Source organism: Meleagris gallopavo, chromosome 4, assembly GCF_905368555.1.
Source record: "Meleagris gallopavo chromosome 4, MGAL_WU_HG_1.1, whole genome shotgun sequence".
Taxonomy (NCBI): Eukaryota; Metazoa; Chordata; class Aves; order Galliformes; family Phasianidae; genus Meleagris; species Meleagris gallopavo.
This window is the reverse complement of record NC_139407.1, coordinates 56,363,397-56,375,572: the sequence shown is the minus strand read 5'-3', so window position 1 is coordinate 56,375,572 and position 12,176 is coordinate 56,363,397. Positions and strand designations below refer to the sequence as shown.

The 12,176-nt window shown below is 39.8% G+C and overlaps 1 long non-coding RNA gene across 1 annotated transcript; it reads right to left on the bottom strand.

Moving 5' to 3' along the window:
- Positions 1-6,088: 6,088 nt before the first annotated feature.
- Positions 6,089-12,075, bottom strand: LOC146544519 (uncharacterized). Its single transcript, XR_014883211.1, has 4 exons — positions 11,692-12,075; positions 10,603-10,661; positions 6,552-6,655; positions 6,089-6,433 (listed from the first exon to the last, which is right to left on the bottom strand). It is a non-coding gene; the product is annotated as an uncharacterized LOC146544519 (long non-coding RNA).
- Between the last annotated feature and the right edge of the window lie 101 nt (positions 12,076-12,176).

The following is a 12,176-nucleotide window of genomic DNA, read 5'->3' as shown; positions in this document are numbered from 1 at the left end:
CTGTGTTTGAGTGAGTGACAGCTGTGTGACACAGGTGATTGGCATTAGCATTGTTCCAGCAAAAAACCTTACAGGTGTGCAAAATAACGCACTTTCACAGAAATCTAAAGAAAATGAGAAATTAACAATGCATTTTGTTCCACTGCCTAGAAGAAAAATTTCTTCATACATTTTGAAATGTGTCCAGTTTTGAAAATATGCTTTCAATCTGATGAAGAGAGCCTCTGTCACAACTTGTTCAAGATAAATGGGCCGGGTTGTGCCCCAGGCCCATGGCAAACAGAGCCAAGTGCACTGCTTGGAATGCTCATTACTGTGTGATAAGGTGCTCTCAGCTCCCAGACCCGCACCATGCTGTGCAAGCTACTTCTGTGACCCTTCTGCCACACTATTCGTGCTCCTTCAGCCCTGGATGTACTTCACCTAACTAGAGCCTGTTATCATTACGCTTACTGTAGAGATTAGAAAACTAATGAAATACAGAAAAGCCTGTTCTCTTTGCCAGTTGTTGCTTGACCATGGGTGTTTGCCATGAATCGCAATGTTTGATTTAAAACATTTTGGCCTCTTGTGGGATCAGGAGGCTCAACAGGAGAATACAAAAAGCCTGAATTCCACTTAGGTCCTTATACTTATATTTGCTTGTGGCTAATGCCCACGCTTCTCATCAGTTTCCCTACAGTCACCCTGCAGAACTGCTGGCTCCCTCCACAACTTACGTGAGGGGACAGAGGTGATGTCAAGCTTTGAAGGGTTCTTGATTTTGTTTCTGTACGTATTCGCAGTATGTAATGCAGTAAACCCAGATCCCCCTAGCAACAGGAGTCCGGTTTTGCATGGGACTTGACATAGCTGCCATGTGCTGGGACTACCAGCCAGAGGCAGAACATTTACCTGGGCTGTTGTGGGCCACGCTTCCTGCATGGACATGGGAAGGCTCCTTGATACTCAAGACAGTGACCCTCAGACATTTTCTTACATAAAATAGCCCCTAAGAAAGAGTAGCAAAATGAGATCAGCGAGATTAAAGGTAGGAAAGCCTGACAGGATAGTTAGGAGAATGGGCTGCATCTCAGGAAGTCTCTCTTAATATCTTAAGACAACAATTAAATGTTCTAGCAGGCTGATCCTTCCCATTAGGTAGTTTGGAAGAAGGGTACGCTGGCTAATCCAAAGAAAACACTTTGCATGTAAAACATGAAAACACGTGAAAAGATGAAAATAATAGTATGAATGACAGAAAAAAGGTGAGAGTTAGACTAATGGTTTGTACAGCAGTGGGGGAAGCTTCAGGGAGCATGTTTTTTGCTTTCTTACTCTTCATGAAATGCTGACAGAAATGTTAGCACTGCAGCCAGACAAGGGGCTTCCACGGCTGAGTTCGGAATCCTGGGAATTTCAGCTAGAAGGCTCCTTCTATGAGCAACATGACATTCTTTGTGGATTAAAAACAAAGGAGATGTAAAATTTATCATGCAGACAATTGCAGCTAATATAATAAATATATTTATCATGAGGCCTTATGTAGAGCCATATTTTTGTGCTATGAGATGCTACAGAGAAAGTTAGGTGATCAGAAGGATGTGGTCTAGGCAAACATGGATGACAGAAATGAAGCAATAATATGACTATTCTTGCTCTAAAAATACTGCTAAAAACAGGAAGCAGGAAAACAGTGACCACAATTTCTATCCATCTCAAAACTTTTGTGTGTAATACCAGACACTTCACATGTACAGAAGAATAACAAATAGCTCAGTACATTTAATCAAGACCCGGGACTGACTGAATCCTTTTTGCATTAATCAACTACATTTTCCTTCGAGCTGTATTGAATGCAGAGTGTAGGTAAGGATTTATTACTACTTCTATTAGGGAATTGCTCTGAGGCACTTGGTAAATGATTTAATACACAGAGTTGAGATTTCCTGCCTGAATAGAAGGCAAGATGAAATCATATTTTTAAAAGTTGAGGTCATGAGGATGATCATAGCACCTCAGCTGATTTTATGAATACTACAGCTTTTTTGTTTTGTCCTGTCATGCCTCTGCTCTGTCCTCAGATTTTGCATTAGGATAATGCATCCTTTCCAGAATGGCCAGTAGCCTCATGCTGTCTGATAATGTCAGGCAATGAAGTATCTGCTCTTCCCATGACAGCTTGTTTCAGTAATTACCCTCATTATTGAAAGTTAAAGTAGACTTTGCCAATATTCAGGTTCCAGCAACTGCCTGTTCTGTACTAAAGATCTTTTGTGTTCTTGGGAAGTTTAGCGTCTGCTCGTGAAAAGAATTCTGCCCTTTTTTTAATGTTGTTGAATTAAAGAGATCATACCTTTAAAACATTTAAAGGTTTGCTAGAAGTAGTGACTTTTTACTTCACGCTCCCATTCTTTATTATTCTTCCTGCAGAGTGGAGAGATCTTATATCCCCTCTGGCATGTTGACTACTGAATTAGATTGACATAGCTAGACTGAAATTCAGTTCTTACTTTTACTGTGCTTAATGCTGATGAGACATAATAAAATGATTACAGAAATTTACAGGTTTATTAGACTAGAAATTGATTTTTTTTACTATCGAACATCAGATGAATTGTTAATCTAACATGCCCTATCAGAAGTGGGTGGACTTTGTGGTCAAAAAGTTCAGCTGAAGAAAGAGCATTTCTATATAACAACATACTTACAATACAAATTATGTATATAAATTAGCTTTTATTATTTATTAGCCTTTCTGAAAAGCAAAAAGACCTCACCAGCATCTGCATATCACTATCTCAATTTACCAAGAGAATATAACAATAATCCTGACAAGTTAATGACATTCTTACTGTCATCTGAGACGTTTCCTAATTTGAATACTAAACTGAAACACACAAAGTCAGGTAAACATAGCTGTAGAGCTGTTGATACTCTATGCTTCTCTTTAGCCCTCCAACCCTGCTCCAATGCCATACATGCATGTTCCATCTGGCTCTAATTCTATTCTTTTTTCTTGTTTATGCCAAGATTTTGCTCAATCCCCCAGGAAGTAGAGATCTCCATAAGTAAACCAGAAGGAAAGAACAAGTACATGGACTGTGGCATATAACTGAACACTGAAGCCAAAAACACATGATCGAAGAAGATGAACAAAACTACTTAATATCTGATGCCTTTTTGGTTTGGGTTACTTGTGTTCACAGTCTCAAAATTTTACCAGGAAGTATGTGAAACAAAGATCATTTACTGGGAGATGACTGAATTTGTTCTGTAGATGTACAGCATAACAAATTACGTCAGAGCAAAGGTAACTGCTTTTTAATTACAATGTCAAAAATTATACAGCTCCACAGCAGCAATATTCTATTCTGCATTTCTAAAATTGCCATTCTGTTCATTGACATTACTTTCAATTAACTCAAGGAAGGTTACTTTGGCTGAGACTTGGCTTGATAAAACTTGACATAGTAAATTAAAAATTGATTGGAAATATATTTATGTATCTCCTTTGGTACTATTTTCAGCAGTGTGTGGGCTATACTAAATATTAATAGCAGTGAAAGTAGAAAATGCCTGGGCTGTCCCATGATTTGATAGGCACTCACTGGTGAATAAACCCACAACAGACTCTGTTGCAAAACGTCCCTAGCCAGAGATAAGAATGTCGTTAGTCGTATCAGTTAATATTGTTATTTGTTCTTTGTACTGACTAACACTGAACCCAGCCTTTTCGCAGAATCACAGGCTGGCTGAGATGAAAGGGTCCGGGTGGCTTTGAAGGTCTCCAAGGAGGAGACTCCACAGTCTATCTGGGCAATATGACAAATCATTGGCAGTGGTGAGTTTTTCTTCCTGGTGTGACTGTCAGGACTTTTGATTGCTCCTGAGAAGTGTAAGCCTTAGAGGAGGTCAGTGCTTGGAGAAAATGCATACTCCCTGGAAGGTTTCATTGTGGACACTGAGGCCATACCTGCGGTTAGGAAACTTCTAGAGAGGAGTATGAAATTAGCCAGCATCTCTGTCTGCTTTTCCATTTGGCACCCAGCAGTGCCCTTCAAACAGACGCATTTTTGTGATGATCAGCATATTGGCAGGTGCAGGAAAATTAAATCCAAATTCAGTGCTGGAATGAAATATTACGGACTTATTGGCAATATGCACGCCCACATTGCCAATTCTGATGACAGACTAGCAAGTCTAGAGATCTTACATTTTCATAATTATAGTTTTCCCTGCTGTGGATAAAGTGACTCAAAACAGGTCTCAAGAAACCTCTACAAGCTCTTGTTACCAACTGAAACAGAACCGGCTGCCCCTTGTTGAAAACACTTCTTGGGATGTTCCTGCCTATAAACTTCACCAGCTAACCACAGGTGAAAGATCTTTTTTCTGGTCAATTCTATTTGCAGTTTGCTGGCAGTCATACTGTGAGTAACAATGGATTTTTGATTCCAGTTTTTTAGTTTTCTATAGACAAGATCACCATTAGCAGGACAATGTGCTGCCTGTAAGCTATAGGACAGTTTTATATGTTTTGATTCAATCTTTTGTAGAAATAATAGACGAATAACAGAAACTCAACCTATGACCTCTAGCGCCTTAGGCAATAGCACACATCAAATGCATGTGTCACAAGCAGCATGGGTAAGATCAGCATATGTGTCACACAGCCCTAAAGCTGTGGTAGGCTTGCACATGGTCTCTGCGTTTCCTGTAACAGGGCTACTGCACTTGTCTCTGGATGCAGGCAGCATGTGAAATGAGGTCAGCATGTCCAGAATTTATTAACATAATGTGCACATGCTGTTTTCTCCCTGCTCTGCTCAAACTACTAGATGTCCAGAGTCCTCAGTAAATGCAGGAGGTTCTCAGGTCAACACTTCACAATAGGAGATGAGAAGAAGTTTAGGCAAGGTCATGTTTATTTCCCCAGATGAAAATCATGCTGTGGCACATTTCCTTTCTCATTTACATCTCTGCATTATTTATGATAAATGGTTTCTGCTCTGTTACTAGCAAACAAGTTATTCACCGTCATCCTGTGACCTTCGTGGCTGAGAATGACCATGCAGGTGCTGGTGGGTTAAACCCATGCATTCTGCATGACCACTGCTGTTGCTCTGCTGCTGCTCTTTATTTTGCACGTTTTTCCTGTCCCACATCATACTGCTGTTGACTTAAAAATTAGCTTTCCTTATCACAGGACTCTACACTGCTACTTGCAACCAAGCACTGTGGAATTTGGTTAGTATGTTACATGCAGACAAACATACCACTCATATGTCCCAAGGCCCTTCATCTTTCTTCATTACCAGATGATATATAATGAATGAGTAACGAATAATTTTATGCTTTTGACTTGATAGGATGAGAGGAAATGCCCTGAAGTTGTACCAGGGAACTTCAGGTTAGATATCAGGAAAAAATTTCTTCTTGGAAAAAACAGTAAGGAATTGGCACAGGTTGCCCAGGGGGGTGGTGGAGTCGCTGACCCTGGAGGTGCTCAAGGAATGTGTAGATGCAGCACTGAGGGCACAGGTTAATGAGTATTGGTAGTAAGTTGGACTAGATGATCTTACAGATCTTTTCAAACCTTAATGAATCTGTGATTCTATGATTGTAAACTGGAGTCTCAGGCACAGCTGTTTGAATATTCCATTCTACATTTGATCCATCTCTATATGGATGGCCACTAAACAAAATGTCTAATAGTGGGTACCACTGGTTGAATTTACTTTATTTTATTTTTGCTGTTTGCTTTTTCCAAAAATGTTGATTGAATTAATTATTTGCATGCCACTGTGCTAACTGTCGGCCTATTCAGGCAGAATTTAATCTGAACTCATGCCTCCCTTCCAGTAGGAGCCACCAGTAAGGGCCAACTGCAAGGAATGTAAACCTCACCTTCACATGTGGGAGTTTCTGTGGAGTAATGTTCTGTCTCTACGGCAGGATGGAGGTTGGGGATTGGAGATTCATGATCCTTGAAGTCCCTTCCAACCTGGGCCATTCTGTGATTCTGTGATTCTATGCTGGATAGTACAGACCTGCTCAGCTCTCAGTGTGATTTAGCAGTTTAAATCAACAGGGGTGCCAAGGAAGAGGTTTTATTTTGTGCAACATACAGACTCGAGTGATTTATATCTGGCTGCAAAAGACATAAAGCTTTTTGAATTGTGCAGAAAAATGAACTCAATGCATGTGCATTTCAAAAGTGCACATAGTGGTGTCCTAAATTGCCAGCTTGCTTCATCTAATTCACCCATTGCTCATAGATTTAGAAGTGCCAGCCACTAAGGAGGCCCATACTTGGAAGTTCTTCACAGAGAGGGTGGTGACACACTGGAAACGGGTTGCCCAAGGAGGTTGTGGATGCCCCATCCCTGGAAGCATCTCCAACGCCAGGCTGGATGTGGCTCTGGGCAGCCTGGTCTAGTGGTTGGTGACCCTGCTCATGGTAGGAGATTGAAACAAGATGATCTTTGAGGTCCTTTTCAACCGAGGCCATTCTATGACTCTATTTCCGTGTGAGTGAAAAAGGATGTTTTTCTACCCCGTTTCCCTACCTGTCAGCTCACCATCAATAAAGTCTTCATTGCAGGCTTCCCTCATACGGTGACCAGCATCTTGGTGGGAGGTCTGCTCAAAATTTGGTGAAGCAACCTGTTTTCTGGAAAGAGTAAAGAAAATCATTGTTCATATGTAGTGCTTGTTGCCAGCCAGATGCGTATCCAAAGTGCAATAAATCAACTTGGAACAAGTGGAGCACTGGTAATTGTTTTTCCATGGTGATTTTCAAAGGAGATTTCTTTTAAACCTTCGGCCTGGAGCCCCTGAGGCTCCTGCATGATATGCACTGCAGTGCAGTGCTCAGATTGTGCCCATCATTTGTGATTTCCTGTGCACCAGCAGTGTGTCTTCGGTGATTTAGTGCCATATAATGAAATGGCACATGCTACAAGGAGTGCTTAGACATCCCACATCAGATTTCTGAGGCATAATTCACCTACCTTCAACTCGTGGATCAAATACAAAGGCTCCCAGCTTCCATAAATATATACTTTCTAATAATATTCAGAGTTCAATTTTAGACTCTATTAGCTGACTTCTGAGGGAAGTCTGAGGCATATTTGGAAATAGATACATCTATACAAAAACTACTGGCCTAAGCCAAATACATATTCTTCTCTCTTAGTTTCAGAACAGATGCAGCAAATAAATAAATGGTATCTTTCCATTGTTCCCATGGATATCCCAAATACAGAAGAAAACTTAGGACTACAGAATTGTGTGGTCTTGAAGGCGTTTCCAGCAATGAGCAGGTATGTTGTGGCCTCCAGCATGCCTGCAATTGGTAGATAGAATCTGAGGTGACTGATGAGCAGGCTGCAATTGGACACAACTACTCACTCGTTGCAGAAAGAGAACGTTTAAACTAGTGGGAACATGCCTAAATAAAGCAAACAATTCAAATGTTGCTGGAAACAGTGAAGTATGTTTCTTTCTGTACATAAATTAGGAAGGATATTGTGACATATTAGGAGCTACTGCACTATTGCTCACTGCCAATAATCAGTGTGAGCTCTGGGCTGCAAGGGAGTGGCTTCTTCAGAGCTTCCCATCATGAACAAAAGCAGGAGCAAATAGTTCAGGAGTCTGAATAACATTCTGTGATAAATGCATCTCCCAGTTGCAATACAGGCCTGAATAAATGTTTTGGGAATTTTAGGCAGACAGATATTTTACATGATTTATATGGTTTAAGTGACTATGTAAGCTTAAATTGCCTTTTGCTATATATTTCTGTTCATTTGCCCAGTTATATAACCTGCATTATGATTTTAAGTTGCCAAGAATTTTAAGTTGATTCTTCTGCTTATAAATTAAAGCTATTTGGTTGATTTAGTGAGTACAGGGAATGGTCTGCTAGACCATCATTTTAATAGGGCTATTGGATTGGATTGTGCTTATAGACTGACTCTGCATTAGATCTGACTTATTCTAGAATATATACCTGGTTGGATTTCTACTCTGAGATTGTTCATATTGTTTATATGCAGATACACACCCATATAAACATTTCTAACACTTCTGGAGGAACTGAGAGGCCAATACAAGCATTGATATTTTGAGCTCTTGGAAAGCGTAGGTGCTGATGGAAGTTTTCAAGAGTTTACAAGGAGAGCACCGTTACCTCCATACAGACTAACTAGAAGCTGTAGTGGAACTGATAGCTCCTGATCAATTGGCTTCTTGATGTTCCCTAGTGCAATTCCATTGTGACTCAAAGAAATGAACGCCCAGAACGCTCAGGCCAAATTAGTACTGAATGTAAATCCAGAAACTTGAATGCACTCAAACTAGGAACATATCTAACCTATAGATTCTACTGTCTTAGGCAAATTATTTCAGTCTTCTGACTCTGTTTTCCTATTTGTAAAGCAGAAATAATCTCAGTAATATGAAGGAAACTCTTCATATTATTGAGAAACAAGAAAAAATCGATCTTCTGAGTAAAAAGCTCTTGACATTTCATTTTGACAAGAGCGCGACACTGTAAATATTTAAATTGTGCAATTTTTCCATCTGAATCCATCTACAGGTACGTGCATCCTGCATACACATATATATGTATCTGGATTGTTGCCCTTGTGAGAGTCAAAGATTGCCAGCAATACAGACAGACATGTCATTTCCTCTGCCTTTCTGTACACCACACCACAATTTTTTTTTCTACATTGGTTACTGGATATTGCTAATCATATGTTTCAATGTGCTCTAGAACAGAAAGCTGCAGAATGTCAGGCAAAAGAAGTTTTGAATCATTCTAAAGGTTTTAAGATGGACTCTTTGAGCTGGGCCTTTAGCATCTGACTAGCATTTTCATACATACAAAATGCAGCTAATTCTTGTTTAGCATGCTCGAAGAGAGGTGTCATTTCAGCTCCTCAGGAATCATGAAAAGCAATGATCTTTGGAACTGTCAAGAACTCTTGCAAATTCATAGTGGCTTCATCTGCTTTACAGCATTTTTATGTACTCCAGTACTCGTATTACAAGCAGAAGAGCTTTTAGCTTTCTCAGAAGTTATAGTTCCATAATCAAAAGACATTAAAAAAGGGATAATGATCAATTCTACTGATTCTGCATTTTTTTTTTTCCTAAAAGGGCCCCAGGTTGTTTCCATTATCCAAATCTGAGCATCAGAGAAGCTTCTGTTGTTACTGCAGCAATGCTCATTTTATCTTTCTCCTCTCATTGCTCTTTGCTCTTTGAATTCTGTAACCCATGATATTCATTAAAATTTCTTGACATATCTACTGCCAGGAAAAGCAACAGTGTAGTGTTTATCTGAGCAGAGTAAAGCCAACAAGTATACAAATGCTATTCTAAATTAATTGCACAAGCTCCCTTGGATGAGAGTAATTCCTTTTGTCATGCAACCATCTGACAAGCCAACATTAGGAAGTAAATATTATGTACTGCAAAAACTATCAATCCTTCCAGACCAGATATTTCAGTCAAATATGAGGGAGAAAGGCATGTTCCAACAGAATCATCATTTGATGTGATCAGAATCATTATCAAAGTGGAAGTTTTATTGCCTAGGCATACTGCTCAGTATGCTGCCTGCAACCATGAAGAGATGAGAGATTCACATTCTTGGAAATGGAAGACTTTCTTACCCGTCACATCACCCTGTCCAAAATGGTTGGTGAGTTCATGTGGCAGCTGTGTCTTTTATTCACAAAGAAGCCCCAGAAATATGACTTTACATTAACCAAGAGCACAGTCTTTACTCAAACCTTTGTCACTTTCTCCTTCGGTCCTGTTAGCAGTTTTCAATTAGTTTTATTTGAAGCAGTTAATTATTTGGGCACCTCTGACTTACTGGTCCATAGCAAATTACAGCAGCTATTTCAAAGAATAAAATTCATCATAATGACACACTATTAGCCAAATTTACTTCTGAGTAGTACTTACATGAGTCCAGAGGAACTCCATTCATACTGATATATTTCCCCAAAAGCAGTGTTTTTATGTCAATGATGGAACCTCAAAAGTGAAAAACAGGGCCTCTCAAAGAATAAAACCAGAAAGTTTTCAAATGCAAAGCAGAAGCCAAATTCAACATTCATTTGGCTAGAGATAGGAAGGGTGATATGAAGACTGGTTCTCCATAGGAAGCTAAGTTTTTATCACTAAGTAAATCTTACGCTGCTTCCAAAGACTGAAGCCAATACAGTAAGTACTAGAAATGTCAGCTGTATTCTTGCCAAAACTAACTACAGGAGCAAGCATACAGCAAATTCAGAACAGCCTTACAGGCATGATCCTGTATAATCATCTGCTAATAAAAGCCTAAATTAAGCATTAAGGTAGCCTCAGAACTGCAATAATAGGCACAAAAAAAGTTAGGAAGAAGGTATGTCTTCAGTTTTTAGAGAAAAAGATTCAAATATCTACTAAGCACCTGTTGACTCAGGAACTTGTAATGACTCACCAAACCTCACTAAGCCTGCTTTAATACAGTTATGTATTCTTTTGTTTTCCATATGCTCCTGACTTTGTGTGTTCTTCTTAGTGAAGAAGGAGACATGAATTTATGTTACATACTTCTGGAGGGATCCTTGTCTTTGACAGGTCTTGGTTGATTCTTTCATTCCCACACAGGCCTGTAAAAACAAGTTGTTGCTTGAATATCCACATTAAGATATGGGATAGGCTTATAAAGTCAAGAAAGAAATATTACATATGATAGTAGCAATGGTATCCAGCTAAACATTGCCAGCTTTTGAAAAGGGAAACTCACAACTTTACTTGGAAACATACTCCTGCTGGATGAGGAAAAACTGCATATTCGGTGTCTAAGAATTATTTCTAAAACCATGAAACAGATTGAAATTCTGGAAATCATTTGGACAGAGTGTAGTTACCCAGCTGGACTCTGGCCAGGATTAATGTCATCTCTTTTACAGTGATGGTGACTTGGGAGCTCCAACCAGCAACCTTTGCTAACAGGAATGGATTGCTGCCAGCTCCAACAGCTCTTCTGCAGCAGTCCATGCAATCCCTAATGCTTTGCTCATTGAATGCTCAGTGAATTTATACGATGTCATACACAAACCAACATCCCCGAATGTTCCAACTTTTCTCTGTCCACAAATTGACCACTTTAGCTCACTTCCGTGTTGTTTGAACATGTAAATGAGGAATGAAGAATCTCTGAGATCAACACTTAACTGGAGCCCTCCCTGTAGGACCTAAGGTCTGTAGGCTGCCATACATGCAGAGCAACAACCACATTCATGCCTAGAGTCATATAAGACAAAATGTCTTGGAAGCCTGCACTGCAGACATGCAGCTATTCATGAGAGGGCCCTTTGAAACAAGGAATAGGAACAGCAGCTGTGGAGCAGCCCAAAAGCATTCCAAGGTTTTCCAGGGAATCACACCACCTCTCTCTCAGTGACTCCAGAAACCACGTCACTTTCAGGCAACAGATGTAAAGGTAACTCATCATTTTTAAAATATCCTGTTATCTAAGCACTTATTATATGTAATTACTACACATATTGTTGATGTATAGGATACATTGCTGTTACAGATAATATTGTAATTCCTGGACTTTAGGATCCATCTTAACATCAGCTCCTCTCCCTTTGCATACACAAAGCACCACAGTGCTTACATGTGCATACTCACAGGCAGCTTTGGACATGTTGCAGTCTCTCATTATATAACGAGGTCCCTTTGATGTGTCCGTCTGTTGCCTGGAAATCAGCGTAATGCTTCCATGGTTCCTTTCACAATAATTAAGCTTATCATTTCTACGTAGTGCTGGGTCTGATCAGTGACTGAGGCAGTCAGGTGGCAACAGGCTGATGGGAAGTCTTCACTGTTCTGTCACTTCTTCCTTACCACTTCTTTGCCTTAAAACAGCTATTTCAAGTGGAATCTACAAGCAGCTCTGGAAGAAGTCCCAGTAATGGTATGAAATACATGAAATTCACATGGATAGGAGCATGTTTCCAGAGAAACCTGTTACATCAGTTCTCTTTAAAGAGAGAATTTCAACTCCAATGCATACCTTACTGCTAGCAGTAGTTCTACAAACAAGTAAAATGACCTGTGACATGGCCAGTCCCTTTTGTTTACACAAATCCCTGTATCGTCTCACTGCTGTGATG